Here is a 15,585-nt window from a genome sequence, read left to right on the forward strand (position 1 = left end):
CTCTAGAGTTAGAACCTACGACTGGTGCTAGGTGCTGTGCAAACCCACCCCCTGAAATCCAGCTGCTTGTGGATGAAAGGAAGGGGGAGGTTTGTGTTTCCATGTTGCATGTGGGACCCCCGCCCTGGCATTCACACCTCAGACCCTCAGAGAATCACCAGTGCAGCTTGCGAACCAGACAGTCTGCTAAAATAAGGGCCACGGGACTCTGCCCCTTTGCCTCCTGATCCAGTTTCAAGCCCAAACTGGGTCCTGCTCCATAGCCTCATGGAAGGGGATGAGCCCCCTTATCTGAGCTTCTTCTGGGATGTGGGCGATGCAGGGTCTAAACCCCACCCAGGCACCCGATGGACTATCCAGAGGTGCGGCATTCTGCCCCTCCCCCCGCACTTGGAGCGCTTCTGCTTTGCAGAAACATTTCCATCTGCCCTGGAGCTGAGCAAGTAAATCTCAATTTACCCAGATTTTCCCACCATGCACTGGGACAAATTTAGGCCACAAGGCCCAAGCAGGCGACATGGCCTGGAAAAGGCTGCTGCTGTGTCGACTCAAGCGAGCACGTTATGAGGGATCAGCCGAGAATCACCGCCAGGGCCCCAGGACGGGACACAGGAGCAATGGGCTTGCACATCTACAGCTGCACAGTAACCTCGGCGCTAGTGGGGTGGCATTTTGTGCTTGCAGAGTTGCACTTCGAGTGAAAAATCAACGAGCAGGCCCGTGGCACCTTGGAGACTCAGGGTATGTCTACACTACCACCCTAGTTCGAACTAGGGTGGTTAATATAGGCAACCGAAGATGCAAATGAAGCCCGGGATTTGAATTTACATCTTGCCGGGCGCCGCCATTTTTAAATCCCCGCTAGTTCGGACTCCGTGCCCGTGGCTACGTGGCACGGAGTAGGTAGTTCGGATTAGGCTACCTATTCCAAACTACCGTTACTCTTCGTGGAACGAGGTGTACAGGTAGTTCGGAATAGGAACCCTAATCCAAACTACCTACTCCGTGCTGCATGTAGCCGCGGGCACGGAGTCCGAACTAGCGGGGATTTAAAAATGGCGGCGCCCGGCAAGATGCAAATGAAGCCCGGGAAATTCAAATCCCGGGCTTCATTTGCAACTTCGGTTGCCTACATTACCACCCTAGTTCGAACTAACTTTGTAGTGTAGACATACCCTCAGAGATTTATTAGGTCTCAAAGGGGGAGCTGTGTTAGTCTATAACTTTAAAAACAAGGGGTAGTCCTGTGGCACCTTAGCCCTGGTCTACACTAGGCAGTTATTTCAGAATAACTCTCCTTATTTCAAAATAACAGGTGGAGCATCCTCACGACCACGCCTGTTATTTCGAAATAAGGGGCCAGTTATTTCGGAATACAGTAATTCCTCATTTAACACGTGCCCACTTAACAGGTTTTTGTGATAGCATGATTTTTTTTAGGGAACGTTTTTTGAATTACACGACCGTCCCCGGAATAACACGATTTCTCCAGTCGGCCCGTCGCTGGCGGCTGTGTGGGGCTTCCCCCGCCTCCCTGCAAAGCAATGGAGGGTTCGCCGCTTGCAGCACCGTTCCCCATCCACCCCCCCTCGCTGGACGCAGTGCGGGTCCCAGCAGACCCGTCTCAGGGGCATACTCCCAACCCAGTGCCCCTCCCCTCTCCTCCCCTTCCCTTCCCCAGAGTCAAACTCCTCCCCTCCCTGATGTAACTCAGTCCCCTTTCTCCCTCAAACTTACGTCCCGGTCCCAACAGACACCACTGCTGGAAATGCAACTCCCACCTTTTCCATTATTTTCAATGAGAAAATTGACCCCGCATAACATGTTTTCACTTAACGCGATCATTTTCTGACCTATCTATAGTGTTAAAGGAGGAATGACTGTAATAACTCCTGCTTTCCATGAGAAATACCGCTTATTTCAAAATCACTGTCATGTGGACTCTCCACTTCAGCTATTTCGAAATAACGACTCCCCAGAAGCATTCAAAGTAATGACTCCCAAGTGCTTCCTGGGGCGCTAAGTCCAGGTAGCGCGTCCACATTAAGGGAGCCTGTTTCAGACTAATTTTGAGGCTTCCCTGTGTTGTGGATGTGCTATTTCAAAATAGTTATTTTGGGAGTTATTGTTTCAGAATAATTTCCTACTGTAGACATGCCCTTAGAGAATTAACAAAAATACATCATGTGCCTTTGTGAATAAGAACCACTTCTTCAGATGAGCTGGAGTGGAAGTTACAGAGGCAGCGGTGTATCTAGTGTGTTAATGAGGCTAGTCAAGTCAGGGTATAAGTGGTTCATTCCTAGCATTTGATGTGGAGATGTGAATAGCAAAAGAGGGGACATTGTCTTTGTCGTACGTTAACTAGTAAAGGTCCTTATTTAATCCTGAATTGAGTGGATTGAATTTGTAAATGAATTCCAGTTCAGCTCTGTCCCTGTGTAATTGGGTTTTGAAATTCTTTCGTAGCAGGCTGGCTACTTTCAAATCATATGACTCAATGCCCAGGCCTGAATAAGGATCGTAAATGGTTAACCTGCTACAAAAGCAATTTCCCCTTGTGACGGCGCGTTGGGGTCCCCCGTCTCCTGCACCCCGAAATGGCACAAACAGACTGCACCAGCCGGTGGAATAGAGGAAGTTTATTGCCTCTCCAGGATACAGCACAGCACAGATGGAATCTGGTCACAGAGCTGGGCAAGGATGCCTCAGGCCCCCTTGAGTTGGGGGGAAGACTGGGCCCCTAAACTCCAGCTCCTCTCCCTAGGCTGTCTCCTCCATCCTCACAGACAGCCAGCAACCAACAACTAACTTCCAGCCCTGCCCCCCAGCCAGGGCAGCATTCCACCTTCCTTTGTTCCTCTCCATGGGGGGTGTCTGGCCACTGGTTTGCATAGTGACTCATCCTGTTTTGCTGGGTCGTGGTACCCACGGCAGCCAGTGGGGGTTCCCCCTGAGCCAGCAGCATAGAAACCAGCCAGGTACCCCCACTACGTCACACCCCTTTTGATATTTGTATCTTCACACCAATGCTGCCAATGACCATCTACCACCCTGACTTGACTAGCCTCTTTGACACTCCATACGCCCCTTCCTCTGTGACTTCCATTCCAATTCATCGGATGACGTGGGTTTTCCTTACAAAAGCTCATGCCCTAATAAATCTGTTAGTCTCTAAGGCAGGGCCGGCCTTAGGCCGATTCGCCCGATTCCCCCGAATCAGGCCCCGTGCCTAAAGGGACCCCATGCCCTGAACCTGGAAGTGTGCTGGGTGTGCTGTGGGAGGGGGCATGGCCCCGTAGGAGAAGTGTGGCAGCTGCCTGCACTGCAGGAGGTGTGAGTTTCCCTGTGCCGTGGGAGGGGGTGTGTGTGTGTGTGTGTTGGCGGGGGATTTTTTGTGTGCCGCTTTTGTTTTTGCACAATGATAATTGCAGTGGAGCCCCGTTGAAATTGTTCGAATTGGGCCCCGCACTTCCTAAAGCCGGCCCTGCTCTAAGGTGCCACAAGACCCCTCCTTGTTTTTGCAGATACAAACTAACAGGACTGCCCCTGGGAGACTTTCAGTGTAGGGTACTGACTCGGCTGTAGTTATACACACAGCAATCAGCTTCCAAGGCAGCCCGTGTGCAATCGCCCTTTCAGCATCAGGGGCTTGCATGCTGCAGTTCCCCAGGGGCATTTTGCAGCGTGTGATGCTTGCACGGTTGCACTTGCACTATAGCATGCTTGCACAGTTGTGCAATTTTTACTTCCAGTGCTGTGTTGCACAGTGGTAATCTCACTCAGAGCACAGCATGCACGTACAGTGGCAGCTGCACCATGACCCCATTGCACACGCAGCATTGTGCGTTTGTGCAGGTGTTGAGCTGTTGCACCGGGGGGGTATGGTGTTTGCCCCACTGTACTTTCTGTATTGTGCACTTGCATGGCTGGCGTTACCCAATTATCACTGGGGCAGAGCATTACCGCCACGATTCTAGTTCCACTTGCAGCCCATGGTGCTTGCACATGGTTGCACTAGTGCTTGACAGTTGTTCTGGGGTTGCACTAGTGCTTGACAGCTGTCCAGTTGTACTTGCAACATCTTGTGTTTGCACAGCTGTAGCTTTAGCCGGCTTGCACAGTTGCAGTCACAGGATAGCATTGTGGCAATGTGTGTTTACCGCGTTGCACTAACCCTGCAGCCAGATCCCTCCAACCCACATATGCGGTAGCGGCCCAGGCAGTTCCTCTTTCACGTGGCGCCAATGTGTGCCCCTGGTGAGGGGGGCGGGGCCTGCACAGGCCAGGCTGGAAATAGCAGCGTTTATAAGGCCTTGGGGCTGAGGAAGTTGTACTTAGAGTGAGAGAAGGAGAGAGAGGGTGCAAGTGAGAGAGAGAGCACAGTGTGAACCTCACGTCATGGGTCTCAGGGCCAGCTGCAGCCAGGCCCCAAGGCCTAATAGCCATTTACTCAGTGTCCGTGTTCCCAACCTTATATAGCCCAGGGACGAGCAAACCCGTTTGCAAACGTGCGGTGGACCGGCAGCATTTGCCTATTTGCACATTCATTATATGTAAATGACAAATATACAAATCAAACATTTCCCGTTTGCCAAAATATCTATCCCCGCCCCCTCATACGCTCCAGCCCTGACTCCTGCGCTCCCCCCCCCCCCCCATATTAGTTTACTCAGCTCCGGCAGCCAGAGCAGCTGCCCACCGGCCAGAGCAGATCCTGCCCCCCACCATGGTGCAGCTTCCGCCCCCCTTCTCTCCGCAGCAGGTCCCAGCCCCCTCCCCTCTCCTGAGCAGGCCCCAGCTCCCCACCAAAGCAGGACCCATCATGTGGCCACAGCACAGGCCCCATCCCCAGCCGCCAGAACAGGCCCCAGCGGCTCACCATGCGGCCATGGCCTCAAACCCACCCTCCAGCACTGCAGCTGCTCTCCACACGGCCCCGCCAGCGTAGGGTTGCCAGGTGTCCGGTATTGAACCGGGCAGTTTGGTATGTTCACCTCCTTCCAGTAAAAAAAGTCAGAAAATACTGGACACTTAAAATGTCCGGTACTTTCTGAGCTCTTCCCAGCCAGGAGGCAGAAATCCCGAGCTGTCCGGCTCAATACGGAGGCAGCCTGGTAACCCTAGTGCTTACTGGGGAGCTGTCCGGCCCAGTGCAGGGAAGCAAGATGGCAGGCGGCAGCTGGCAGCTGTTAGGGCCAAAAAACCTCACCATGTGGTTTTTAAAGGGGCCACGGTGCTTTTTTTTTTTTTTTTTTGTAACAAACTTTTTCCTCGCATTTTTTTTTTTGGTTCAGTATTTTTCTGAAACCATCTAGCAACCTGTGGCGGCACGTCGAGGTTCCCCCGATTCCTGCACCCCCCTAATGGCATGAACAGACTCCACCAGCCGGTAGAATAGGGGGAGTTTATTGCTGCTCCAGGATACAGCACAGCCTAGATGTAATCTGGTTACAGGGCAGGCTTAGGATGCCTCAGCCCCCCTTGAGATGGAGGAGACAGGGCTCCTAAATCCCAGCCCCTTGCTTAAGCTGCTTCCTCCATGTTACCAGACAGAAACTAACTCTCTTCCAGTCCAGCCCGCCAGCCAGGTGATGGTCTCCGCCCCCCTTCCTTTGTCTCCCTCCCTGGGAGACTGGGCTTGGGTGTCTGGATTAATACACATTTGGGAGAGTCAGTGAGAATCTCCCATCAGGGGAGCCCCGAGTCACAGAGCAGACAGCCCCCCACTAGGTCACACAACCCTATGCTGCCAGCTGGGCCGTGCAGCAGCTGACGGAGCTGGACCAGGGATCATGGTAAAGCTGCCCCAGTAAGGACAATCTTAGCGTGGCCACGGATCTGGCTCCAGCCCTGCCTGTCGGCTGCTGCACAGTGAAGTGGGCGGAAGGGAATTCCCTTATAGGGAACCCCCCAGTGAGCGGGGCTAATCAAAACCTGGGAGCATGGCTGGGCAGCGAGGCCCGGTGCCGGCCCGCAGACCGGCAGTTGGGAACCTCTTCTCTGTGTCTCCAAGCACACAGCTCCTCTAGAGGCCAGCTGGGTCAGGGCCTGTCCCTGCTGTTGACAGGAGCTAATTATTAAACGCCAGGAGATCCAATGAGAAACCCCCCAAATCACAAGATTTTCATAAAAAAAGATGAAATTGTGGGTTTTGGGGGGTTGTTCTTTGGTTTTTTTAAATCCTACCCCCCAAATGCATACAGGGCGTGAGCTCCCCCAGGGTGTGTGTGCGTGAGGCAGATACAGGGTGTGAACGCCCCCAGCGTGTATGTGGAGCAGTAACACTGGTGCCAGTTTTCTAGAGGAAGAGGATTCTGTCCACTGTGGGAGCTCATTGGCTGTGGATGCTGCAGACGTTTCCAGCTTTGTCTCATCTAGGGTTGCCAGGTGTCCGGTATTCTACCGGACAGTCCGGTATTTGTGCTCTTTGTCCAGTAAAAAAAATCAGAGAATACTGGACATGTGCAATGTGCAATGTGCAATGGCCGGTATTCTCTGATTTTTCCGGCTGCGCACCGGACGGAAGCCTGGCGAGGGCGGGGAGAGCGGCTGGAAGGCGGGGCCACAAACGGCACTAGGAGCCTGTGATTGCGCAGAAGGCTGGTGGGGGCGTGGGGTGCGGCTGGGAGTCCCAGCCACTCCCCTCGCCCCCCCGCCCCCGCTTGTGATGCGCCCAGAGTACCAGCTGGGAGGCGGGGCTGTGATCACCGCTCTGGGCGTGTCAGAAGAGAGGGGGGTGGGGGGAGTGACTGGGACTGCCAGCCACTCCCCCCACCCCCGCCATTTTTAGCCTGCGTTGTTTGGTTTGGTTTGGTTTTTTGCTTGACCAAAATACCGTGCGTCCGGTATTTTTGGGGGGCCCATCTAGCAACCCTAGTCTCATCCCAGCATCGTCCTCAGATAGCTCTGGGCTGAGTCCCAGCCCCACATCGGCAGTGCCGGGGGCTCCTGCCCCATCCCCTTCCCCAGCCAGGGGCTACAAGGATAGAGAGGGTGGGGGTGCAGGAGAGAGCGGACTGACCCATTGCTCACAGGTGAAGGGGTGAATAGGGGAGAGTGGACTGATCTATTGCTCACGGGGAATGGAGCTGCCCTGAGCATCTGGGTTCTTCCAGCCCAATGAGAATATTGCTCATTGCACCCTCTCCCCCACCAAAAATCCTCCTTTTGACCTTTGTAGGGCGGGGGGGGGGGGGGGAGAGGAGAGAAAACAACAGCCCTGATTGGTTACCCTTCCTGAGGAGGCAAGGAAAATAGAGAAGGGCAGCCAATCAGAGGAGCTGGACAGAATTGGGAGCTACACCAAGCCATTAGGGATTCACAGCTGTTCTTGGCCCCCTGCAGCACAATGTTGCTGGCAAGCTGCCTTCTCAGCCCTTCCCACCCCCAGAGCTACACAAAACCCTCTGCCCCATGGAATAGCAGGGGAAACTGAGGCACAGGAGCGCAGATATGTTGTCAGAAGTAGGCCCTTGGTTTTCGAGGTGCACAGCATGGCACCCCCAGCTCAGTTCTCAGTTGTCAGTGGTGCTAAGTACCCACAGGTTCAAGAGAAGGGGCTGGATTATAAATCGCACATAGTGGTGCTGAGATGCAGCCACCTCTGGGGTGGGAGGCACAGGGGCTGTTTGTACAGGGAGCCCTTCCCCAGCACCGAGAAAGGGGGATCACCGCAGCTCTTTATAACAATTTCCCTTAGAAAGGACTCGGATAAGAGGGGACCTGATAAAAGTCTGGGAACCATGGACTGCTCTAAAAAAGGGAGATTAGGACCTTCTGTTCTCTGGCTACGCTACAGAGTTTTGTTGGAAAAACGGCCACTTTTCCAACAAAACTTGAGGAACGTCCACACTGCAATCGTGTTCTTCTACAAGAAAATCTAAAGAACAGAAGGGATTTTCTGGCATTGGTAATCCTCATTCTACAAGAAAGAAGCCTTTTTCTGAAAGAGCTCTTTCGCAAAAAGGCGTGTGGACTGGGAAGAGGGAGTTCTTTTGAAAGAAGAGGAAAGAGGAAAGAGCACAGGTGCCCTGGTGGCCATTCTGTCCATAGTAATCACAGCGTACATGCGAGAGAGCATCCATTCGCTCTGGATGCTCTCTTTTGAAAAAGCAGAGCGCTTTTTTGATGCACTTTTGCAGTGTGGACGCTCTCTTTCAGAAGAAATTTTTGCAAAGATCTCTTCCAAAAAAAGCTTCTTCCGAAAGAAACCTAGACATGGCCTCTGTCTCATGAACCAGGCGACGGCAGTGCCATGAGGAGATGGCATACCACACAGCCCAGAGCCACAACTCCCCTGCCCTGTGCCAACATTGACTGTGAGGGGGAAGCGCCCTCTAGTGATCCATGGTCCCTCTAATTTTATCCATCCATGTGTGGAATAAATTTTGCACTGAGGTATTTGAAAGATTGGGAGAGCTCCCAGATGATTGGAAAAAGGCAAATGTAGTGCCCAGCTTTAGAAAAGGGAAGAAGGACGATCCAGGGAACTACAGACCAGTCAGCCTTACCTCAGTCCCTGGAAAAATGATGGAGGGGATCCTCAAGGAATCCATTTTGAAGCACTTGGAAGAGGGGAAATGATCAGGAATAGTCAGCATTGATTCACGAAGGGGAAGTCATGCCTGACCAATCTGATTAGCTTCTTTGATGAGGTAACTGGCTCTGTGGACATGGGGAAGTCAGTGGATGAGATACACCTTGACTTTAGCAAGGCTTTTGATACAGTCTCCCACAATATTCTTGCCAGCAAGTTAAGGGAGTACAGATTGGTTAAATGGACAGTAAGATGGATAGAAAGCTGGCTAGACTGTCAGGCCCAACAGGTAGTGATCAACGGCTTGATGTCAGGTTGGCGGTCGGTTTCTAGCGGAGTGCCCCAAGGATCTGTTCTTGGACCGGTTTTGTTCAACCTCTTTATTAATGACCTGGATGAGGGGATAGATTGAACCCTCAGAAAGTTCGCAGATGACACTAAGCTGGAGGGAGAGGTAGATACGCTGGAGGGCAGGGATAGGGTCCAGAGTGACCTGGACAGATCAGAGGATTGGGCCAAAAGAAATCTGATGAGGTTCAACAAGGACAAGTGCAGAGTCCTGCACTTGGGACAGAAGAATCCCAAGCATTGGTACAGGCTGGGGATTGAATGGCTAAGTAGCAGTTCTGCAGAAAAGGACCTGGGGATTATAGTGGATGAGAAGCTGGATATGAGTCAACAGTGCACCCTTGAAGCCACGAAGGCTAATGGCATATTAGGTTGCATTAAGAGGAGCATTGCCAGCAGATCCAGAGAAGTGTTTATTCCCCTTTAGTTGGCTCTGGTGAGGCCACATCTAGAATATTGTGTCCAGTTCTGGATTCCCCACTACAGAAAGGATGTGGACACATTGGAAAGGGTTCAGCTGAAGGCAACCAAAATGATGAGGGGGCTGGAGCACATGACCTATGAGGAGAGACTGAGGGATTTGGGTTTGTTTAGTCTGAAGAAGAGAAGAGTGAATTTGACAGCAGCCTTCAGCTTCCTGAAGGGAGGTTCCAAAGAGGATGGAGAGAGGCTGTTCTCAGTAGTGACGATGGCAAAACAATGAGCAATGGGCTCAAGTTACAGTGGGGGAGGTCTAGGTTGGATATTAGGAAATGCTATTTCTCTAGGCGGGTGGGGAAGCACTGGGCTGGGTTCCCTAGGGAGGGGGTGGAATCTCTATCCCTAGAGGTGTTTAAGTCTCGGCTTGACAAAGCCCTGGCCGGGTTGATTTAGTTGGGTTTGGTCCTGCCTTGGGTAGGGGGCTGGACTCGATGACTCCTGAGGTCTCTTCCAGCCCTAGGATTCTATGACTAGTGACTCTATGTGCGGCTGCGCACCACCAATAGAAACACATGCTGCTGGCTGTGGGCGCTCTGCTAATCAGCTGGGTGGCACTTGAATGTCTCCTGGATGGCTGCCCATGTGCTCTGCCTACAGGGAACACTGCTAGTGACCACACCCCCGACCCCTGCTCCCAGCTGTCCTCTGAGATCTCCCATCTAAGCACTACCCTGGCCTTTGCCTTCTTCATCTGGCAGCTTGCCTGGGATGCCAGTACCCATGTGCCCTTCCCAGGCCCCTGCCCCTGGTCTTGTCCCCAGCTGCACAGACGCCTGGAGGCCCCAGCGCACCCATCTCTGTGCCCCAGGTCATTGCCATGGTGCGCGGGAGCCTGGTGCGGTGTAGCCTATGCAGCTCACAGAGCCCTGCTTGCTCCCAGCCCTCCTACCCCCACCCGACCTGCAGGGCTGTCCTGCACACTGCACCCCTAGCTGCCGGGGGGCCTTCACTCCTCCTGCTGGGCAGCAGCACAGACCGGAGCAGCTCCTGGGGCAGGCACCTGACTGTGCCACAGGACCTGGGGGGCATGGGAGGGGGTGGCAGCCTGTATCCAGAGCCTTAAAGTCAGCTCTCGGCAGGAGAGGGATGCGAGACCCAAAGCCCTGAGTTCAGGTCAGGTGTGGGGGAGATCCGGGGCCTGGAGCCCTGAATTCAGATGGGGGGGGGGGTTAGAGGGGAGCCACCTGTGCGACTGCCCACGGGTGCCGTGGTCAATGGGGCGCCATGCAGCAGCGGTGCTGCCAGTGCAGTCAGCTGATGCTCCCAGCTGGCAGGGGAGCACCGTGTGGGGGCCCCCAGATTTCTCCTTGCTCCCTCCGAGTGGAGGAACGTGCTGCTGGGAGCAGTGACATACAGGGGGGCTGCGAGGGGGGAGTGAGGAGCAACTGTCAGCGCTCTGTGCATCCCCTTCCCTCCGCCGGCCCTGCTGTGAGCCCTGTGCCAGGAGCTGCTGCTCTCTGCCCTCCCCTGGCCGGGGGAGAAGGAGGCAGGGAGCCTGCCCTTGTCCTCACTGCTGCTGGGGGAGGAACAGTGCTGGGGCCAGCTGCTCCCTGCACCCTGCTCAGTTTCCCACATGGGTGCAGAGCCGGGCTGAAGGGTGCTCAGCGTGGGGGTTAGGGATGAAGGAGGCAGTGCAGGCATTATGGTCGGGGGCGGGGGGGGGGGGCAGTGCCAAAATACAGGTGTGCCCAGGGCTCCATTTCCCCTAAGGTGGGTGGGGATCTGGGTCCGGAGCCCCAAATTCAGCTCAGGGGGAGGGGGAGAGTCTGGGGCCAGAGCTGCTTGCTAAGCTGGTGTTTTCACATGCTCTGCGAGGCAGCGCACAGACCCCAGAACCACATCCTGCCGCTTCCCCTGCCTGGTCGGTACCGGATATCTCCGCTCCTGTCCCTAACCACCACCTGCTTCACCCTGCACTGCTCACCTTCTGCACCTGAGCCAGCCCGGGCGCTCTGAGACACCGCGCAGGTCGCAGGCTTGGCTGGCAGTGGGAGCCAACCTGCGGCTGCTGGCTGGGCTCCTCTCGCCACTGGGTGGGAGGCTGGAGGGGCCTTCTGGGACAAATGCGACCGTGGCTGAGTAGTGACCTTGCTGAGCCACAGACTATGCAACTCACAGCCAGAGGGAGTCTGTCAGCAAGAATCACAAAGTACATTAAATTCTATAAACTCAGGGGTCTGTCACCCGGGGCTGAGATGCAGCTGCCGCTGGGGTGCGGTCCTGGGGCTGTTTAACAGCTACATGGTACAAAGTAGTAAGACAGGGAGTAGAGCAGAATCCCTTTGTTGACTTGAAGTCCAGGTTCAATGGAACCCATTGACACCAGCCAGGGATCAGGCCCATTGACACCAAAGCAGCTGCACCCATTGATACCAGCCTAGAAACTGGCCCATTGACCTCAATGCAGCCACCCCCATTGACACCAGCCTGGGAACTGGTCCCAGAATCCATCTGTGGTGAGAGGGGAAATTGCGCTGCACGTGACTGGTGAAGAAGGGACAAACAGGTACAGAGCTTCCATCTTTCCTCTGTCCTCCCCAGCCCCGCTCCGTTCCCAGAGCCCCCGGCCCCGTCTGCATCACGCCAACTTCACCCACAAGAGCTTTTTCCGCTCAGAGATTATTTTTTTCTTTTGCTGAGTCGGCGATTTTGCCTGCCTGGCGGAAACGTGAGCGAGATGCTGGTTGGCGGGGGTGGGGCGGGGAGCTCAGAAAGCAGCAGAAAGGACCCAGGAGTCCTGACTCCTACCCTGTCCCCGAGCTGGCTGGCCCGTGTCAGGCAGGTCTTACTTGAAGGGGAATAACAGACAGTGTCGGGCTCTTTTAGCTCAGTGGGGAACTTTCCCCATGCTGGAGCTGATCTGGCTCCCAGTGAGCTGCTGTGATGCCCTCAGGGTGTAAGAGGTCATGAGAGTCTGCCCCCTTCTGGGCAGAGTCAGAACAGCACCTATGTGCTATATGGCCTATACGGCTCACAACAAGATCCCTGTAGCCCAGAGGGCTGTCGATACAGAGGAGTCTGACTTTGCAATGCTGCTTCTTTTGTGGCTGGCAACGGAGGCGCCAGGCAGCAGCCCCATGGAGACGGGAGCTCATGGAGGCAGGGGTCCATACGAGGCAGGGAGCAGGCTGACAGGCTGGCATGGGCTCTAGGATGTGTCTTTCCCCGACTGCTCCCATTTTGTGTCTGACGAGATCACACTCCTGAGCATCCTTGGTGCTGAAACAGCCCCCGGTGCTGCTTCCAAGTGGGGAATTTGGGAAACTGCCCCCCGAGCTAGCAATGGGGCGATCCCGAGGAGGTGGACCCTGATTTTGGAAAGGGGTCTGAACTAGGTTGCGTGGGATTCCTGAGAGTCACAAATGCTGGGGAACCTGCTGCACCACAATGGCTGGAGCCCAACGGGGATCACGCCAGTGTTCCCTTTGATTTTTCCCACCCACATGCAGAATAAATGTTGTTAGGTGCACCAACGCATGTGCAGATGTGCACCACCACTGGAAACACATGCTGCCGGCTGTAGGCACTGAGGGTGCTCTGCTGGGCAGCATTTGAAACTCTCCTGGGTGAGACAGAGAACAGCAGGCCGGCAGCCATCATGGCTGTGCTGCTCCCATGGTGTCCCTTGTCCCCCCTGTGATGTCACGGCTCGCTGGCCCTGCTCCCCCCCCCCGCCCCCGTTAATATTGTGCAATTCCCTGCACAGATGCAGGCTGCCAGCAGCTGAGGGGAAGCGGGGGGGCTGGGTCTCACTTTTCCATCCAAGAAGCCAGCGGGCTTCAGTGTTGCCAATGGCGGAGCAAAGTTCCGCGCTGGTCCAGTGGGGATGGGGGCCAGGCTGCGCTGGGTGGAAATTGGCGGCCTCTCCATCAGGGCCCCAGCGGGGTTACGGCCGGGCGCTGGGAGCTGCAGGAGCGTGACAATGAGCTGCCCCTGGCCCACTCAGCGCGGGGCTGTCCCAGGCAGCGGGGCTGCAGCTGCTGCTGCCGCTCCCATGGGGTTAGCGCTTCGCCGGAACATTGCGAACTCGCCGGCGCGGCGCCTGGGGAGCCCTTCTGGCTCTTTGCAGGGGGCCGAGTTCTCAGCTCACTGGGGTGCAGCTGCCTCTGGGGCGGGGCGGGGCGCCACGCCGGGGCTGTGTATGCAGGGATCCCACGCCCGGCGTGGAGATGCAGCCACCCCGTCACAGCCAGGAAGTGGCAACACAGAACAGTGTGGAAGTGAGGAAAACAAATAACCCCGCCAGCTGGAGACTGCAAGGGGGGTTAGACGGGTCCCAACCCAGCTGCCCGGCTTGCAGCACATGGCTACAAGGTACAATTGATCATGTAAAGCCAGAGCCCAGCAGTGTCTCCCCAGACGGGGGGCAAATGAGAACTGAGATCAGGGCGCCGTCGTGCCAGGCGCTGCCCAGAGCCCACTGGGATCAGGGCCCTGTCATGCCAGGCGCTGCCCAGAGCCTGCTGGGATCAGGGCGCCGTCGTGCCAGGCGCTGCCCAGAGCCCGCTGGGATCAGGGCCCTGTCATGCCAGGCGCTGCCCAGAGCCCGCTGGGATCAGGGCCCTGTCATGCCAGGCGCTGCCCAGAGCCCGCTGGGATCAGGGCGCCATCGTGCCAGGCGCTGCCCAGAGCCCGCTGGGATCAGGGCCCTGTCGTGCCAGGCGCTGCCCAGAGTCCGCTGGGATCAGGGCCCTGTCGTGCCAGGCGCTGCCCAGAGCCCGCTGGGATCAGGGCCCTGTCGTGCCAGGCGCTGCCCAGAGCCCGCTGGGATCAGGGCCCTGTCGTGCCAGGCGCTGCCCAGAGCCCGCTGGGATCAGGGCCCTGTCGTGCCAGGTGCTGCCCAGAGCCCGCTGGGATCAGGGCCCTGTTGTGCCAGGTGCTGCCCACACCCAGGCTGACATTAGGGCCCCGTTGAGCCAGGCGCTGCTCAGACACACAGTGAGGGTCGGTCCTTGCCCAAAGAACTCCCATCAAACCAGGCAAAGGGAACCTGCAATGCAGAGGGCCTGAGCCAAGGTCACTCAGGGAAGTTGGTGGCAGAGCCGGGAACTGAGGCCAAAGCTCCTGAGCCCCTCCTAGGCCATGCTCTGAATGGGTCTGGGACCTTAGAGCATGGCAGCCGTCATGATGGCCTGGTCAGCGTCGTGGCCTGAGTCCCTGGCTTCGCTAAAGCTGCCAGGGCCTGACACGGAAGCAGCAAGGATCAGGGCTCCCAGGCTCCGTCTCTGGCTGTGGGAGGGGAGAGGGATCTAGTGGTTAAAGCAGTGAGGCTGGAGGAGGGAGGTCTAGTGGTTACAGTGGGACTAGACCTTCCCCAATTCCACATGCCCCCCAAGACCCGGGGGGCACCTCAGCTCGGCCCATGTCTGGGATCTAGGAGGCAGGACAGATGGACACAGACCTGCCATCCTCTCCCCACTCATCCTGCCAGGCCAGGCAGTTCCCCACCCGATATCTCCTGGCTCCTGCCAGCTGAGACCGGAGCAATGCCCAGGGTGGGGGTGTCTGGTCCAGCCATCCTCCCTCAGGCGGGCTCACCCAGGTTTGCTGCCATCTCCTGGCAGGCAGGAGGAAGGCGGATGAGGACACTGAAGCTGATAATGGCCTTTCCCACCCAGCCTCCTCCTCCCGGCCTCCAGTTCCTTGGGAGTCTCCGGTTCCCAGCCAGGCCTGACCCTGGGGCCAGGGAGCAGGAGATAGAACCCAGGAGTCCTGACCCCCAGCCTCCCCCGCCCCCATCTAATCTCAGCCCGGCTCAGGGCTGGGGATGGGACACAAGGCCCTGCCCCTCTAGGGGGCGCTGGTTCTGATACAGCCCCAGGGCTGGGGGAGGGCCGGGGCATCACACTGGTGGGAAAGGAGTTTGTGGCTTGTGACTCTCAGCAGCCCCATGGTCTGCGTAGAGGGCACCGGGTCTGCCTGGGTCTTGGAGAAGGGGTGCCAGGAATTCGCCGGGGGGGGGGGGGTCCTGAGGGGCTGCCAGCTCCCAAAGGGCCTCTGGCAACCGGAACCAGGCTGAGGTGACGCCAGGCGCTGACCCCTCAGGGCCACATTTGGGGCCCGCCTGTGCCTGGAGCCACCCCTCCCCCCCAGATAGGCTGGGGAGACTGAGGGGTGTTGGTGCACAGCGCCCCATGGTGGGGGCAATAGCCAGCTCTCCCCAGTGGTGGCCATAAAGGCAGATTCTGTCTTGGGGATGGTGGGCCATCAGCCATCCT

Source organism: Pelodiscus sinensis, chromosome 31 (assembly GCF_052426305.1).
Source record: "Pelodiscus sinensis isolate ZL-2025 chromosome 31, ASM5242630v1, whole genome shotgun sequence".
NCBI classification, from domain to species: Eukaryota; Metazoa; Chordata; order Testudines; family Trionychidae; genus Pelodiscus; species Pelodiscus sinensis.